The following is a 17,688-nucleotide window of genomic DNA, read 5'->3' on the forward strand; positions in this document are numbered from 1 at the left end:
AAAGATTAGTGGCCATTTATAACCCTGCTCATAGGGGCAGCTTGCAAGGGCTGTTCTTTCCACCCGTGATTATACTATAGCTATACGCCAAGACCTCCTGGAGAAAACTCCCCACACCGGGGAAACTGGTGGCCAATCCTGCCCAGGCCCTCCTGCAAATGACCAGGAAATGATGCAGGTAGAGGCTGATGGGAATGACGCTGAAGGCCTTTCCTCCAAAGGTGAACTGGTTCCAGGTTGACTTGTGCACTCAAACATCCCCAGATCTCTGTGGGAGGTGTACGCAGACTTTTCAAAGAGATACTGCAGCAAACCCCAAAGCCCCAGCTCACAGAAATCTTTTGATTTCTGCTTTAGTTGGAAATCTTCTCCCTGATGTAAAGAGGCAAATCCAAAATCTTGCAGTTGGGATAGACAATCTCTCAATGTTATTACAGAGACTGCAAAATAGCCTGCAGGAAAGCAGGAAGAAAAAGCAATCGAAAAACACAGTCCTTGCCTTTGTCCCAAGACAACTGCACATTCTGTAAAAAGCCAGGCATTGGGAAAACAGTTGTCCTGAACTTAAAATAAAGGAAACCTTAAAAAGCAACCATCCAGGGGACTTCCCCGGGACTAACCCTGGTGCAGTGGTTAAGAATCCGCCTGCCAACGCAGGGGACATGGGTTCGAGCCCTGGTCCAGGAAGATCCCACATGCTGTGGAGCAGCTAAGCCCACGTGCCACAACTACTGAGCCTGTGCTCTACAGCCTGCAAGCACAACTACCGAGCCCGCATGCCACAACTACTGAAGTCCGCACGCCTAGAGCCTGTGCTCCGCAACAAGAGAAGCCACCGCAATGAGAAGCCCGCGCACCGCAACGAAGAGTAGCTCCCACTCGCCTCAACTCGAGAAAGCCCGCGCGCAGCAACGAAGACCCAACACAGCCAAAAAAACAACAACAAAAAAGCAATCATCCTAGAACACCGAGCCCTCAGAGGGTCTGTTCTCCCCCTTCTAGGGGCAATTCCCCATCAAGGACAAGGTCAGTCTATCCTCAGTCACACCCCAGCACCCAACATTTAACTTAAGATAGAGGATCGGGGGACTTCTCTGGTGGTCCAGTGGGTGAGACTCCGTGCTCCCAATGCAAGGGGCCCGGGTTCGATCCCTGGCTGGGGAACTAGAGCCTGCATGCCACAACTAAGGAGCCTGCATGCCACAACTAAGAAGCCTGCATGCCGACACTAAAGATCCCGTGTGCTGCAACTAAAACCCAGCGCAGCCTAAATAAATAAATATTTTTTTAAAAGATAGAGGATTGGGAACTGAATTTCTTTTTTAAAAAATTTATTTATGTGCTCACTTCGGCAGCACATATACTAAAATTGGAACGATACAGAGATTAGCATGGCCCCTGCACAAGGATGACACACAAATTTGTGAAGTGTTCCAAATTTTTTCACTTTGTTATAAAGCAGAAACTAACACAGCATTGTAAAGCAATTATACTGCAATAAAGGTGTTTATAATTTTTTATTTATTTTAGTATTTGTACAAGGGGGGAAATCTGTAAACTCTCGCCACCCCTCTCCAGCCCAGAGTCCCTAATCCAGCCTCTATCCTCTCATCAACCCCCGCTGACGCAGCCTGGTTTACAGTGATTGACCTCTGCTCAGCTTTCTGTCCCCTGCTCTTGATCCCTCACTCACAATTTCTCTCTGCAATTACGTTTAGAGGGAGACAATTAACATGGACTCATGTACCTCAGGGATGTTGCGTGTCTTCCTCTATTAGCTTCCCAAGTCCTTACAGTTGACTTCGCTTTGTAGCCTTTACCCCAGACCCCACCCTTGCTCAGTACATGGGTGGTCTCTTACTCTGTAACTAGACGAGCAGACAGACCCTCTCGTTCTCCTTAGGGCAATCACTAGACAAGACCAGAGAGCTTTCAGATCTATGTTTCAGTGGGTGCTAACCACTGCCACCTACTCAGGACAGGAGTTATTGCAGGGGACTCAAAAGACTCCACCCCAAAACGCCTTAAATCACTTCTGTCCATCCCTCTCCCCAAATCAAAAGAGCAGCCGTGTACATCCCTGACGCACCTGGCTACTGCCGCCAACGGATTCTTATTTTTGCTGCCCTCGTTCAAGCTTCATTTGTCCTCCTTCCAGATGCTACTTGGAGCCCATGTCCTGGCCCTCGGAAGCGTGAACCTCCTCTGAGACTGTTTTCTTGTAACTGAGGCGTAGCTGATTTACAATGTTGTGTTAGTTTCAAGTGTACAGAAGCGTCATTCAGTTATACATATCCTTATATATCTATTCTTTTTCAGATTCTTTTCCCTTATAGGTTATTGCAAAACCCCTGTGCTATACCATAGGTCTTTGTTGGCTGTCTATTTTATATACACTAGTGTGTTTATGTTAATTTCCAAACTCCTAACTTATCCCTCCCCCCCTTTCCCTTTGGTAACCATAAGTTTGTTTTCTATGTCTGTGGGTCTCTCTTTTGTGTATAAGTTCATTTGTATTATTTTTTTAGATTCCACGTATAAGTGATATCATATATTTGTCTTTCTCTGTCTGACTTACTTCACTCAGTGTGACAATCTCTAGGTCCATCCATGTTGCTGCAAATGGCATTATTTCGTTCTTTTTTATGGCTGAGTAATATTCCATTGCATATACATATACCACATCTTCTTTATCCATTCCTCTGTGGATGGACATTTAGGTTGCTTCCATATCTTGGCTATTGTAAATAATGCTGCAGTGAACATCGGTCCCCTGAAACTTTAAAATGATCATTGTCCACAGCCCCAGCTCTTGGCTGATCTCATTTTGACGAAGCTCTTCACCTCTATTGCCATGAAGATGGTGGAATCGCTGTAGGTATTTTAGAACAACTTTCGGCTTCTCGGATAAGTCCTGTCGCGTATTTCCCAGGTCAGTTTAGACCCTGTGGCATCAGGCACGGCCCCCTGGTCCACCACCCTCACACGGGGCTCCCCAGTCCCCTCTGCTCTCCCTGCTTTTCCTATGACACGGCCCCTCTCTACACAGTGGCCCTAGGAACCCCCCCCCCCACCATCATCTTCCATCGCTGTAACACTTTAAACCCGGAACTAAGATCCCACAGGCCAAGATGCACCCAAGGGAAAAAAAAAAAAAAAAGTCAATTACACCTCAGTTTTTAAAAAAATGAACCAAACATTCACTAGCGGATTATACACTGGGCCAAATGGACTTCCAGTGGCCCCCCCTTTCTTTTTTTTTTTTTTATTGAGCTATAATTTGACCTTCTGGCTGCCTTATCTCCCATTAGGTGGAAACTGAGTGCAGATTGGCGGCAGCAAAGCAACTAAAGGACAATGGGTTCTGCCTCAGCATCCATAAAATTTCTAACCAAAGTATTTCCTGATGTGCTGTTTGGGACTCTCAGCAGGTCTCTGGAGAACAGCTTATCTCAGGAAATCCTCCAAGGTCCACAGTGACCCTTGCACTGGCCCGCACAGATTCCATACATTGACCTCCAGCTTCAGGCTATTTCCGCCGTTTGCTGATTGCATGTTTACTGGAGGGCCTGGAGGTTATCCAACTAGATGTGCTGACGCCATGACAGTGGACAAGAGGTGAATAACCGAGATTATCCCTCAGTTTGGTATTCCTCTGTGGCTGGAATCAGACCAAGGAACGGTGGAAATAAATACATAAATAAATTTACAGCAGAAACAAGCTGCTTGCTTCGCACAAACTCTGGGATGCTCCTTAAAATGTCATGCCTTGTAACATCCTCAATCATCCGGGCAAGTGGAACATAAAAATCTTGACCTAAAAAGGACTTCAGGAAAAAAATCTGGCAAGAACTTAACTAGAAGCATTACCCCTGGCCCTTATAAAAATATAAAATACACCAAATACAATAAGAGACATGGTTAACTGTTGAAATCGTTCTGGGGCACCCTATGCCTACTGGCATTTATTTCTCCCGTTTGTTTGTTTTTCTGCTGGCATTTCCTCCACGGAGTGAACATTATGGAGACTTGAGTAAGCAATTTGATGCTATGACTCGCTATGTACAAGAACTAACTGGTACAGGCAAGACCTTGGAGATATTTCGAGTTTGGTTCCAGATCACCGTGATAAAGTGAATATTGCAATAAAGCGAGTCACAAGAATGTTTTGGTTTCCCAGTGCATATAAAAGTTATGTTCACACTATAGTCTATTAAGTGTGCAATAGCATAATGTCTAAAAAAATGTGCCTACCTGAATTTAAAAATACTTTCTTGCTAAAAACATACTAACCATCATCTGAGCCTTCAACAAGTCATACTCGGGCTTCCCTGGTGGCGCAGTGGTTGAGAGTCCGCCTGCCGATGCAGGGGACACGGGTTCGTGCCCCGGTCCGGGAAGATCCCACATGCCGCGGAGCGGCTGGGCCCGTGAGCCATGGCCGCTGCGCCTGCGCGTCCGGAGCCTGTGCTCCGCAACGGGAGAGGCCACAACAGTGAGAGGCCCGCGTACCGCAAAACAAACAAACAAAACAAAACAAACAAACAAACCCATAACAGAAACTGGTGACTAACAGAAAGTCTAGAGCTTGTCTAACACGGCAGTAGCTAAGGGAATAGCTTGTTATAAGCCCCTCTGCTTATAATACAACAAAACTGGCCGAAACCAGACGCAACCAACATGGCCGATAGAAGTCTGCACAGAACAGACTTGCTTGTTGGATGGGTGACCTTCTGACGTCACAGCCCCCAATTCCCCCGAGTTTGCTCTTGCATCCCGTGAAGAAGAAGGTAACTTAGATACGCCTGCGCAGAACACCGATTACCTCACCTTCTCCCTCCCTCCCATCCCCTTTCCCCCACCTAAGACCACCCTGCTTCTTTGGCCCATCAATATCCCGAGCCCCTCGCCTTTGGGGGGGCGGGTTTGAGATCTGGTCTCCCGGTCTGCTCGCTTGGCTGCCTTGGGAGGAGAATAACCCCTTCTGTGCTGCAAACCTCGGCACCTCCGCGTTTGGCTTGCTGTGTGTTGGGCCCGTGAACCTGGTCTGGCAGCACTCTTGCAAGTGGACAGAAGCACGTGGAGAACGCAGGTGTCCCGGTGGGGATATGACCAAAGGACAAAGGTTGTGAACCTCTCCGAGCCTAGGGAACTGTCGGTTTTACTCTGACCCTGTTGGTGAACCACACCTACCTTTTTCTCTCCTGTGGTGATAGGGTATCTTCCTAACTAAACGGTCAGGACAGTGTGACTCGGATACCGGGTTCCCTCCATCGCCAGGCTGTGCACCTTAAATGCCAGCACATTACAGATGTGTGCTCCTTCGTTCACAAAGACGAGAAGACATAGAAAATCCACTTGTGTATGGCCGGGATGGTTTCAGTGGTGACAGTCTTATTTCCAACTTCGGGGAAAAGTTGGAAAAGGAGATCCTAAATCTTCCGTGGTCGTAGAACAGGAGTTCGATAGCATATGCAGACATTGCAAGTGCTCTAATCAGAAGGTAATAGTTTAGCCTCTGTTGTATCCCCAAATTGTCCCACCCTGGGTACACTGACTGCAAGCAAGGAGGCGCTTGTGAAATCATTGGCAGAAAATGCTGCCTTTATGGGAATCCGACAGGACAAACAGCGTCTAGTTTACACCTTTTAAAAGAGAAGATAGGGGACTTCCCAGGCGGCCCAATGGTTAAGACTTCGTGCTTCCATTGCAGGGGGCAGGGGTTTGATCCCTGGTGGGGGAACTAAGATCCCACATGCTGCGGGGCATCTAAGCCCGCGCGCCACAACTACTGAGCCGGCGCACCTCAACTAGAGAGCCCCGCGTGCCGCAAACTACAGAGCCCGCGCGCCACAACTAGAGAGAGAAAACCCGCACGCCACAACTAGAGAGAAGCCCGCACGCTGCAAAAGATCCCACGTGCAGCAATGAAGATTCTGCGTGCCACAACTAAAGACCTGACGCAGCCAAAATAATAATAATAATAATAATAAACATTTTTTTAAAAAAGAGAGAGAAAAGATAGGGGACTTCCCTGGCGGTCCAGTGGTTAAGACTCCGTGCTTCCACTGCAGGGGGAGCGGGTTTGATCTCTGGTCAGGAACTGAGATCCCGCATGCTGCACTGCGTGGCCAAAAAGTAAAAAAGAAAGAAAGAAAGAAGATAAACACTCTCCATCCATTAAATGAGTCTCAGCCATTTTATTGGACTGACCTATTCCCCAGATTGGGAGGCTGGTTTACTGGGATGTGGAGAAGCATTCTTAGATTTATTCTCTGCTGTTTGTTTATTCTCATGCTAATCTATGTTTGTATCTCACTTCGCAGATCTCTTGCCACTCAACTGCTAACCTGAAGCTTCTCTCCACAGCCAACCACTCAACTTTTAATACGTGAATCTTCGGACAAAGCTTCAGATGGGGGAAATTTAGGAGATCAAAATATGCCATATTTGCATAAGGACTGTTTTGAGGTGAAGACATTTGAGAATGAACACATGCAGAGGCTTTCTCTGAACTTCCTATGCCTGTCTAAAATTAGATCCTCTTCAGAAAAAATGGAGTTGCCATAAATTGCCTCTCTGGAAATTTCATCAACCAGGGAAGATTGACTTTTATCCCAGGAGAGGAGACTAGAAGTTGGCACCAAATCTAGACAAACATTGACACAAACTCTCATTTCTCCCATCTGTTCTCCTAAGGGCCCGTTGATCTTCTGTAAAAATCACTTTCTCTCCCATATGTGACCTCTCTTCCCCTCCCTTTCCCCTATTAAGATGGTATGAAAACTCTCAGATTTCACTTTTTTTTGGGGGGGAGGTACTCACTTTTTTTTGTATGATACCCCTGTGCACAAAAAATTGAAAATTAATAAATCTGTATGACTTTTCTCTTGCTAATCTGCCTGTTGTCAGTTTAGTTTACAGACCCGGCCACTGAACCTAAGAGGGTAGAAGGAAGTCCCTCCTCCCCTACAGTAGTGTCAGATCCCCCAACCTCCCCAACACACACATAATTTATGCCACACAAAAAAAAGAGATTTAAAAGACTGCCTGATCAAAATTGTTGCAGGCAAGATCTACTGATGGATGCTAAAATTAGTGGGCAAAAGTTTGAGGAGAAACAGGACATTTGCATAGTCTCAAAGTATCTGCCCCAAGACATTTGTCAATTACAATGGAAAAATAGTAACCTCACACTGAAGAAACCCAGCAGACACCACCTTAACCAAGTAATCAATATTAATATCACCTTGTAATAAGACATACCTACATCATGTACCCTCAATATAACACACCAAGGAGCAAAACGTCACTTTTGGGATATTCTTGACAAAAATGCACATTGTCAATATAATCATGAAGGAACCTCAGACAAACCCAAACTGAGGGATGTTCTACAAAATAACTGATCGATATCCTTTCAAAGTGCCAAGGTTGGGACTTCCCTGGTGGTCCAGTGGTTAAGACTTTGCCTTCCAATGCAGGGGGTGTGGGTTCAATCCCTGGTTGAGGAGCTAAGATCCCACATGCCTCGTGGCCAAAAAAACCAAAACATAAAGCAGAAGCAATATTGTAACCAATTCAATCACGACTTTAAAAATGGTCCACATCCAAAAAAAAAAGTGCCAAGGCCTTGGAAGATAAGGAGTGATTGGGGGACACTCAGGAAGAAGAACCACTAAATGCAATTTTGGATCCTGGATTGGTTTCTGGAACAGAAAAAAGGACATTAAAGGGAAAACTGCTAAAGTCTGTCATTGAGTTACTGGTTTTGTACCAATGTTAATCTCCGGCTTTTGATAATTGGACTCTAGTTATGTGAGATGCTAATATTAGGGGAAGCTGGGTAAAGGGTTATATGGGTATCTCAGTCCAGTTTTTGCAATTTTCCCATAATAATTTCCCCAAAAAAAGTTTAAAAAAAAAGGCTGCCTCATGAAATAAGTGCTAATTTCCTGCTTCCACGGGATAGCAGGAGCATCCGTGACAGTCTGACTTTTTTTTTTTTTTTTTTTTTAGCAGCGAAAGCACCAAATCCTAACCACTAGACCACCAGGGAACTCCCAGCCCAACTTTCAATCAAAAGGCCCTGAGCTAGAATGTGATGTGAGGCAACCATCTTTATTGGTGTGGCAGCCACTTTCCACAGAAAGCCGTCAAGGAACCCTTCCCCGGGACTCAGCCCCTGTGGAGGCCTTCCCATTAGAATCTGGCCTTGGCCGTGAGGCTTGCTTTGGCCACTAGCACAAGATGGAAATGACTGTAATTTCCGAGGCTGGCCTTAAAATATCGACATCATCTGCTTTCCATACACGTGGAAACCTGAAACCCAGGTGACACCTGGAGGAGCCCCAAGGAGGAGACTGAGGTGGGCCCCAGCTGAGCTTCCGGCCAAGAGCCATGTGAGTGAGCCGTTTGGGGCATTTAAAGGCTAGTTAAGGGGACTTCCCTGATGGCACGGTGGTTAAGAATCCGCCTGCCGATGCAGGGGACACGGGTTCGAGCCCTGGTCCAGGAAGATCCCACATGCCGCGGAGCAACTGAGCCCGTGCGCCACAACTACCGAGCCTGCGTCCTAGAGCCTGTGAGCCACAACTACTGAGCCCGCGAGCCACAACAAGAGAAGCCACCTCAGGGAGAAGCCCGGGCACCGCAACGAAGAGCAGCCCCCGCTCGCCGCAACTAGAGAAAAACCACGCGCAGCAACAAAGACCCAACACAGCCAAAAATAAAATAAATAAATAAATAAAGTCTAGTGAAGCATCCAGATGACTGCAGCCCCCGCTGTCACCACATGCAGCAGAACCACCCAGCTGAGCCCAGTAAACCCAGGACAGCTCGTAAGTGAGTGCTGTTGTATCAAGCCACTGAGTTTCAGGGTGCTATGTCGTGTAGCAGTAGACGATCCAAACAGTCTTCCTTATTCAAATACTGCTGTTTTCCCAACGTCTAGCACATTGAACACAACAAATGACAGCCCTATCTGTAAGCTCAGGACCTCACACATTTATAACGATCCTAGGAGAGGGATCATGGTCTTAACCTGACTTAATAGATGTATTCGTTTGCTAGGGCTGCCATAACAAAATTCTACCAACTGGGTTGCTTAGGCATGAGAAATTTGTTTTCTCACAATTCCAGAGTCTGGAAGTCCAAGATCAAGGTGTCAGCAGGTTTGGTTTCCTCTGAGGCCTCTCTTCCTGGCTTGCAGACAGCCACCTTCTCGAGGTGACCCCACATGGTCTCTCCTCTGCATGTGCCTGGTGTTTCTCCCTGTTCTGTGTCCAAATTTCCCCTTCTTAGTGGACATCAGCTGGATTGGATTAGGACCCACCCTAAAGACCTCATTTAACCTAGTCACCTCTTTGAAAGCTCTATCTCCAAAAACGGTCGGTCACGTGCTGAGCTCCTGGGGATTAGGCTTTCAACACATGAATTTTGAGAAGACACAAGTCAGTCCATAATACTAATAAGGAGATGCACAGGGAAATGAAACAATTTTTCCGAAGTCACACGGCTCAGAGGTGGCAAAGCTCAGACCTGAATCCAGGCAGGCGAGCTCTAGAGGCCACACTTTTCACCACTGAGCTCCACCACCTCAAGAAGCAGGAAGTGAATTGGGCTCAGCCAGCCCTCATGCTTCCCTCGGGCTAGAACCGGGGAAGGACTTAGCCAGAGCAAGGGCAAGCAGAGATCTGGGGCCAGTTCAGTTGCCCTGAGGCCTTCTGACAAGGACAGGGCACTCACCACCCCCCCCCCCCAGCATGGCTTGTGCCCTTGACTGAGCTCCTTGGTTCAGGGGGGTATGGTAGGCTGAATAATGCCCTCCAGTGATCTCCAGGTCTCGAGCCCTGGACCCTGTGACAGCTACCTTCCATGGCAAAAGGAACTTTTGAAGCTGTGACCAAATTAAGGATCTTGAGGTGGGGATTATCCTGATTATCCAGATGGGCTCAAAATAGAATCACAAGTATCCTTAATAAGAGGGAGGCAAAGGGAGATTTGACAGAAGAGAGAGGGCAATGTGACAACCTCAGCAGAGAGAGAGAGATCTGAAGATGCTGTGGTTCTCTGAAGGTGGAGGAAGTGGCCATAAGCCAAGGAAAGCAGGCAGCCCCCAGAATCTGGAAAAAGGCAAGGAGATGGATTCTCCCCTAGAGCTCCAGGAGGAATGCAGTCCTCTTGATACACTGATTTTAGGATTTCTGACCTCCTGGACTGTAAGATAATAAATCCACATCGGGTTGTTAAAATTTTATGTAATTATTTATTTATTTTGGCTGCGGCGGGTCTTAGTTGCGGCATGTGCGTGGGATCTAGTTCCCGGACCAGGGATCGAACCCTGGCCCCCTGCTTTGGGAGCACACAGTCTTACCCACTGGACCACCAGGGAAGTCCCCAAATCTATGTTGTTTTTTGTTTTAAAGCTTTTTTTTAATTTTAATTTTTTAAAATTTTTGTCTGCGTTGGGTCTTCGTTGCTGCGCACGAGCTTTCGCTAGTTGCGGCGAGCGGGGGCTACTCTTTGTTGCGGTGCGCGGGCTTCCCATTGTGGTGGCTTCTCTTGTGGCACAGCACAGGCTCTAGGCGCATGGGCTTCAGTAGTTGTGGCTCGCGAGCCCTAGAGCACAAGCTCAGTAGTTGTGGCTCACGGGCTTAGTTGCTCCGCGGCGTGTGAGATCTTCCTGGACCAGGGCTCGAACCCGTGTCCCCTGAACTGGCAGGCAGACTCCCAACCACTGCGCCTCCAGGGAAGCCCTCTATGTTGTTTCAAGCCACTAAATCTGTGGTAATTTGATACGGTGACAATAGGAAACCATATTTTCTATACCTCCATCCATTCAGGGGCTCAAGCCAGAAAGCTAGGAGTCATCCTTGACCTCCTCCTCCCCTCCATCACCCTTCAGCAGGTCTATTGATTTCACCTCCTAGCCAGTTCTTGACTCCAGCCACTTGTCTCCAGATCCCTGTACTTGCAGGTTTGGAAGGTGATCTAAGCCACCGTTGCGCCTCACCTGGGTCCTTACGCCAACCTACTGTTGGGCAAAATTTCAGAAACAAAGACGTGATTGAAATAAATAGATGTTTATTGGGGCTTTGTTTGGACTGCAGCCCGGGAGACACAGATTCAAGAAGCACTTGAATTGTTTCCCGCTGGATTACAAAATAGGGGAGGCTTATAAAAGCAAACTTGCAAAGTTACAGTTAGTTACATGAGTTGTTTCTCAAGCGTTATAATTGGAGCTGGCGAGCAGTAAGGGTGCTTGTTAAAGTAAGGATTGGTTGGGGTCCGAAATGGTTGCATAGTTACAAGGAGAGAACTTGAGAGGAAAAGGCTGCAGCTGGAAGGTATTGTTCTGACTACAGCTGTTGGTGTCCTCGGATCTGGCACAGTTCAGAGAAAGTTCAGGGCTTCCCTGGTGGCGCAGTGGTTGAGAGTCCGCCTGCCGATGCAGGGGACGCGGGTTCGTGCCCCGGTCCAGGAGGATCCCACGTGCCGCGAAGCGGCTGGCCAGTGAGCCATGGCCGCTGAGCCTGCGCGTCCGGAGCCTGTGCTCCGCAACGGGAGAGGCCACAACAGTGAGAGTCCCGCGTACCGCCAAAAAAAAAAAAAAAAAAAAGAAGTTCAGGTTCTCAGTGGTGCAGAGAGGTGTCTGAGACCAGATGCTCAATCAACGGCCGCTTGACTCCGTTTTTGAACCCCTGAACTGGTCTCACTCTGTTGTAATTTCAATTTGTCACCACTCCTGACTGGACTCACCGCTCCCACTCCTGCTTCTGTCTGCTTTTCATCCAGTAGCTGATATAATCATTTCAAAGTGCAACTCTGATCGCGTAACTTACACGCTTAAATTCCTTCCATGATTCCGTTGTTCTCCGGAGAAAGGAACACAGTTCTTAAGGGGGCCCCAGCCTGGTCTGGCCCCTGCAGACCGTCTCGTCACATTTCACTCCCTGTGCACCCGGCTCTTTGCCTCAAGATCCTCATCCCTGCTGTTCCCTCTGCCTGGGACACCTACCCTCATTTCTCATTTGCCTTATGAAATATTTACAACGTGCTAATCTTACAAGGAACAATGAACACCCCTGTCCTGACCATCCAGTTCAAGGGCAAAATGTCTTCAATTTAGGTGAAACCTGCCAATTACTCCTCCTGGATAACAGCCTTCTCCTTACCCACCAGAAGCAACCAACATCGCAACTGGGGCATTCTTTTATTGCTCCCACATTCCTTTAAACTTGTAGGGCACGTGCTTACAAACCCAGCAATCCATACCAGTGGATTGGTTATTTTTAATTTTTTTTAACTTTTTAATAAGCAAAAAATTGCTTATTTTTAAACTTTAGATGAAGGATAACATCCTGAATGTATTCTTCTGCAGCTTGCTGTGGTCTGCTGATGTTATGTCGGGGGGATTCATCCATGTTTATGCTTATATCTTTAGTTAATTCAGTTTCATTGCTGTATAGCTTTCCACTCTGTCAATATACCAAAACTTATATCTTCATTCTCCTGTTAATGGGCACTTAGTTACCAGTGTTTCTACCAACAAAGAGCAGGGCTTCCCTGGCGGCGCAGTGGTTGAGAGTCCGCCTGCCGATGCAGGGGACGCGGGTTCGTGCCCCGGTCCGGGAAGATCCCACAGGCCGCGAAGCGGCTGGGCCCGTGAGCCATGGCCGCTGAGCCTGCGTGTCCGGAGCCTGTGCTCCGCAACGGGAGAGGCCACAGCAGTGAGAGGCCCGCGTACCGCAATTTAAAAAAAACAAAAACAAAGAACACGCACTGGGGTGTGCAGTGGGTGGTACAACATCAGCTATCTTTAGGCTGTCTCCCCAGGGGGTCATGTCAATGTCCGTTCTCACCCACAGGGTGTAAATGTTGTTGTTTCACCTCCTCACCAACAATCAGTATTGTTAGACTTTAAAAATGTTGCCAATCTGATAGGCGTGAAATGCCTGTCCCACTATGGTTTTAATTTCGTTTCCTGCCATTTAAAACTACCCTGAGTACCGTTTTTCACCTATGAGATTGGCAAAGATAAAATCCGTTGCTGACGCTATTTGCCATTGGAAGGAAGCGGGCACTTCCACAGGGAGTTTGGTGGGGGGAGGTGTGTAAATTGGCCCAGCTCAAGGCAGGGCATCGGCCAACTCTAACAGGAAGCTTACATGTCTGTATCTTAGTTTTTCTGTTTTACCTCAGGTAGAGAAAGAGTATACATTCATGCTCTTAGTCTGCCTGTTTTCAGAATGGACTGATCTCCCCCATACCCGACTCCAGGCCAAATATCCTCTTATTTCCCCTCCAGCCGGCCCCCACCCCCTGGATGAATCCCCGGGCTTTTTCCAGAACACAGGAGGTGTGGTTGCCTCATCTGCAGTTAGGAGAGGCTAACAGGGATCTGGCTGCTTCTTAAACACTTTCAATCAACTCGTCTTATTTTTGCCTTCCCACTTACACTGTAGCTGTTTCAAACAACTCCTAAAATTTGAGGGAATTTTGCTGCTTAAAGCTGGTTCTCAGCTGTTGTCCTCTTCTAGGTTATTTTTCTCAGGACTGCTAAGATCTTTTCACTCATCTAGGTGCTTTTCATCTTTCCAAGCATTCTTGCCGTTGCATCTTCTTCCGTTCTTTCGAAATCTGTAGGATTTTGCCCTCTAAAAGTCCCTCTTAGAGAAAACTAGAACAAACCAGCAATGTTGGATTGGAATAGAAAGAAAGATAAAAAGTGTGTGCCAACAATCATGCTTCTTGGTATTTATCCAAAGGAGCTGAAAACGTATATCGTCCCCAAAACCTGCACACAAATGTTCAGAGCAGCTTTAAATTCATAATGCCCCAAACTTGGAGGCAGCCAAGATGTCCTTCCGCAGGTGAATGGATAAATAAACTGAGGTACATCCAGACAATGGGTTATTATTCAGTGCTAAAAAGATATGAGCTATTAAGCCGTGAAAAGATATGGAGGAAACGTAAATGCATATTGCTAAGCAAAAGAAGCCAACCTGAAAAGGCTACATACTGTATGATTCCAACTATATGATATTCTGGAAAAGGCAAAATTGTAGAGACATGAAAAAAATCATTGGCTGCCAGGGGTTGGGGGAAGGGAGGGATGAACTGACAGAGCGCAGAGGATTTTTAGGGCAGGGAAACTATTCTGTGTAGACATTCTACTGGTAGATACGTCATTTATACATTTGTCCAAACCTAAAGAATGTACAACAGTGAACTCTAATATATAATCTACAGACTTTGGGTGGTAGTGATGTTGACGTAGGTTTATCAATTGTAACAAATGTACACTAGATGTGTGGGATACTGATAGCGGGGGAGGCTGTGAGGGTTAGGGTTGGGGGCATATGGGACTTCTCTGTACTTTCTACTCACTTTTGCTGTGAATTACTCTAAAAATAAAGTCTATTTTAAAATGTGTGTGTGGTATGGGGATTGGATAGTTATTTTGTTTTTTGCCTCGTTTGTGTTTTTCTTCTAGGTCTGTGCATTGAGAGGGCCTGGGAGTAGCAACACCTCATTAGCAATGAGCCCACCCAGCACCCACGTCTCGGCTTCTAAACAGCATTTCCCACTAAAAGGAACCAGGGACCCTTGCAGAGATGGATGGTTTCAAGGCTGAGGCAGAGGAAAAAAACAAGATGTGCCTAGATCATTTTGTGCCAGAGGGCAAGAGAGTATTCAAAGAATGGTGAAGAAATCTCAATAGGACACAGAAGCCAGCTCAAAAGGGGTCCTGCTGGCCAAACTGGACACAATTTGAGCATCAGAATAGAGAGTAATATGTTATAACCCATTAAATAAAATAGTAATCTGGAGCACCCTGATGTGACCTCACGCTCCCCAGAGGGTCTGAGTGGCTGATGCTCTTATGTCTCAGGCAATCGTTTACCCAAGACAACAGTGAAAGAGAGGGACCAAAAAAGTCAACGACTCTTCCACAACCCACTGCCCCATCTAACTGTAGTGGTTTCAAAATAGATCCACAAATTCTGATACTCTCATTCATCAAAGGTCTATGTCTCCTTCCCCTCCACCCCCTCCTTTGAATCTTGGCTGGACTTAGTGACTTGCTAATAACTGAATGAACACAGCAGAAGTGATCATGCATGAAACCCAAGGGCTTCTACTTTGCCTAATGAAATATATTTGGAGTGCTGAGCTGCCATGTAAGGAATCTGATGACTTTGGGGCTGCCATGTTAGAAGGAAGCTCAAGGCCACATACAGACACTCCAGTCGGCAATCCTCATCTCTGAGTCATTGTAGTCCAGCCACCTGAGTGAGGTCTCTGGGACCCTCTGTGCCAACCCACTTGCCAGCTGAATACGAGTGACCTGTCATTACTCCAGGGAACTGAAGAATCTTCCAGCAGAGCCTTGCTGGAATTCCTGACCCACAGAATCTGTGGGCATAATAAAACAACTGTCGCAAGCCACTAAATCTTGGGTCATTTGTTACAAAGAAATAAGATGCAGAATACTATGTCAGACCACCTCTTTGTCCCTGAGGACTTCTCAACATTTTGTTATTCCTCGGATCCGGATTTCTTTCTTTTTTCCAGTCTCTCCAACGTTAAATTTGGGGAAGGGAACCAGCAGCCCATACTGGTTCATCACTTTATCATCTGGTCTATTTTGCAGTTTTCTTTTTTAAATAATTAATTAATTAATTAATTTTGGCTGTGTTGGGTCTTTGTTGCTGCACGTGGGCTTTCTCTAGTTGTGGCGAGTGGGGGCCACGCTTCATCGCAGTGCATGGGCTTCTCATTGCAGTGGCTTCTCTTGTTGCTGGGCCTGGGCTCTAGGCACTTGGGCTTCTGTAGTTGCAACATGCGGGCTTAGTGGTTGCGGCACGCGGGCCCTAGAGCACACAGGCTTCAGTAGTTGCGGCGCATGGGCTCAGTAGTTGTGGCTCGCAGGCTCTAGAGAGCAGGCTCAGTGGTTGTGGCGCACGGGCTTAGTTGCTCCGCAGCATGTGGGATCTTTCTGGACCAGGGCTCAAATCAGTGTCCCTTGCATTGGCAGGGAGATTCTTAATCACTGCACCACCAGGGAAGTCCTACTCTGCAGTTTTCAACTATGAACTTAGGTTTGGTCTATATTAGTCTGCTGTAATTCTGCATGAGGCTGGTTGAGGGTGTTTTCCCTGGCTTTGGCTAGAGCCTACTTTCAGTTTATTTCTATGCTTGGGGTTTCCTGAACTGCTCTATAAGGGTATGCCCAAACCCCAATCAGGTCTGAAGAAAAGCCTGTGGTTATGAACTCCCTGAGGAAAAATTCCCTCCACCAAGAGCCTAAGCCAAAATGGACAAGTTTCCTAGGTATGCCTCAACAGTATCAATCAGATTTTTTTCTACCACATTCTTTCATTCAAGATATAGCCCTTCAACGGACTAAGTTTTATGCCAGGGCCTCTGCTTCTCTAATAAGAGCTTGGCCCAAGGTCCAGCAGCTGTTAAAATCCAAGGCTTTATATGATCCAGCAATCCCACTCCTGAGCATGTATTCAGAGAAAACTATAATTCTAAAAGATACATGCACCCCTATGTTCACTACAGCACTATTTACAATAGCTAAGACATGGAAGCAACCTAAATATCCACCAACAGATGAATGGATAAAGAAGATGTGGTACACATACACAATGGAATATTACTCGGCCATAAAAAAGAATGAAATAATGCCACGTGCAGCAACATGGATGGACCTAGAGACTATCATACTAAGTGAAGTAACTAAGAGCAAGACAAAAATCATGTGATATCACGTATATGTGGATTCTAAAATACGACACAAATGAACTTATTTACAAAACAGAAATAGACTCACAGACATAGAGAACAGACTTGTGGTTGCCAAGGAGGAGGGGAAGGAAGGATTGGGAGTTTGGGATTAGCAGATGCAAACTATTATAGACAGAATGTATAAGCAACAAGGTCCTACTGGATAGCACAGGAAACTATATTCAATAGCCTGTGACAAACCATAATGGAGAAGAATATAAAAGAGACTACATACATATATGTATATATATATATACATACACGTGAGTAGAACTAAATCCCTTTGCTGTGCAGCAGAAATTAACTTGGGCCCAGATGTCTCATGTTCTCTCTGAGCTCAGCTGTACCTTTAAAAGGAAGTTTGATTTTTTTAAACCAGTATTTCTGGGTATTTATCAGAGGCAACCACACTGCAGAAGCACCAGTCTCAGAGTCTCCTTCCCCCAACACATCCATCAGATGGCATCATTCTCTGTTTACTGGCTGTTCAACAAAGACCAAGAATCTTTGCCTGGTTTAAAAGCTCAGCTTCGTCTGGCCCCTGCTAGCAGAGCACTCGCCACCCTCACCACCCCCGTCTCCCCTGCTCTCTCCACTCTAGGTGGAGAATAGAAGGTCTCACCCTCTTCTGTTACTAAACAGGCTCTGCCCCCTTCTGACTCAGGGCCTTTGCATATGCTATTCCCACTGACCGCAACTCTTTTCCACCCAACCTGTTTTACCTTTTTTACACCTTCAGGGATTGGCTCAAACTCAGTCATCACTTCCTCAGGGAAGCCATGTGACCTCCCCCCAAACAAGGTCAGACAGACCTCAGTTACACCCTCACAAAGCTCCTATATTTCTTTACGGCACTAATCACAATGCCAGAAAAACTATAGTTGAAAT

The 17,688-nt window shown here is 46.6% G+C and overlaps 1 non-coding gene across 1 annotated transcript; it reads left to right on the top strand.

Moving 5' to 3' along the window:
* Positions 1–1,339: 1,339 nt before the first annotated feature.
* LOC131745668 (U6 spliceosomal RNA) lies at positions 1,340–1,443 on the top strand. Its single transcript, XR_009332402.1, has one exon. It is a non-coding gene; the product is annotated as a U6 spliceosomal RNA (small nuclear RNA).
* The last annotated feature ends 16,245 nt before the right edge of the window (positions 1,444–17,688 follow it).

This window comes from Kogia breviceps, chromosome 18, assembly GCF_026419965.1.
Source record: "Kogia breviceps isolate mKogBre1 chromosome 18, mKogBre1 haplotype 1, whole genome shotgun sequence".
NCBI lineage: Eukaryota > Metazoa > Chordata > Mammalia > Artiodactyla > Physeteridae > Kogia > Kogia breviceps.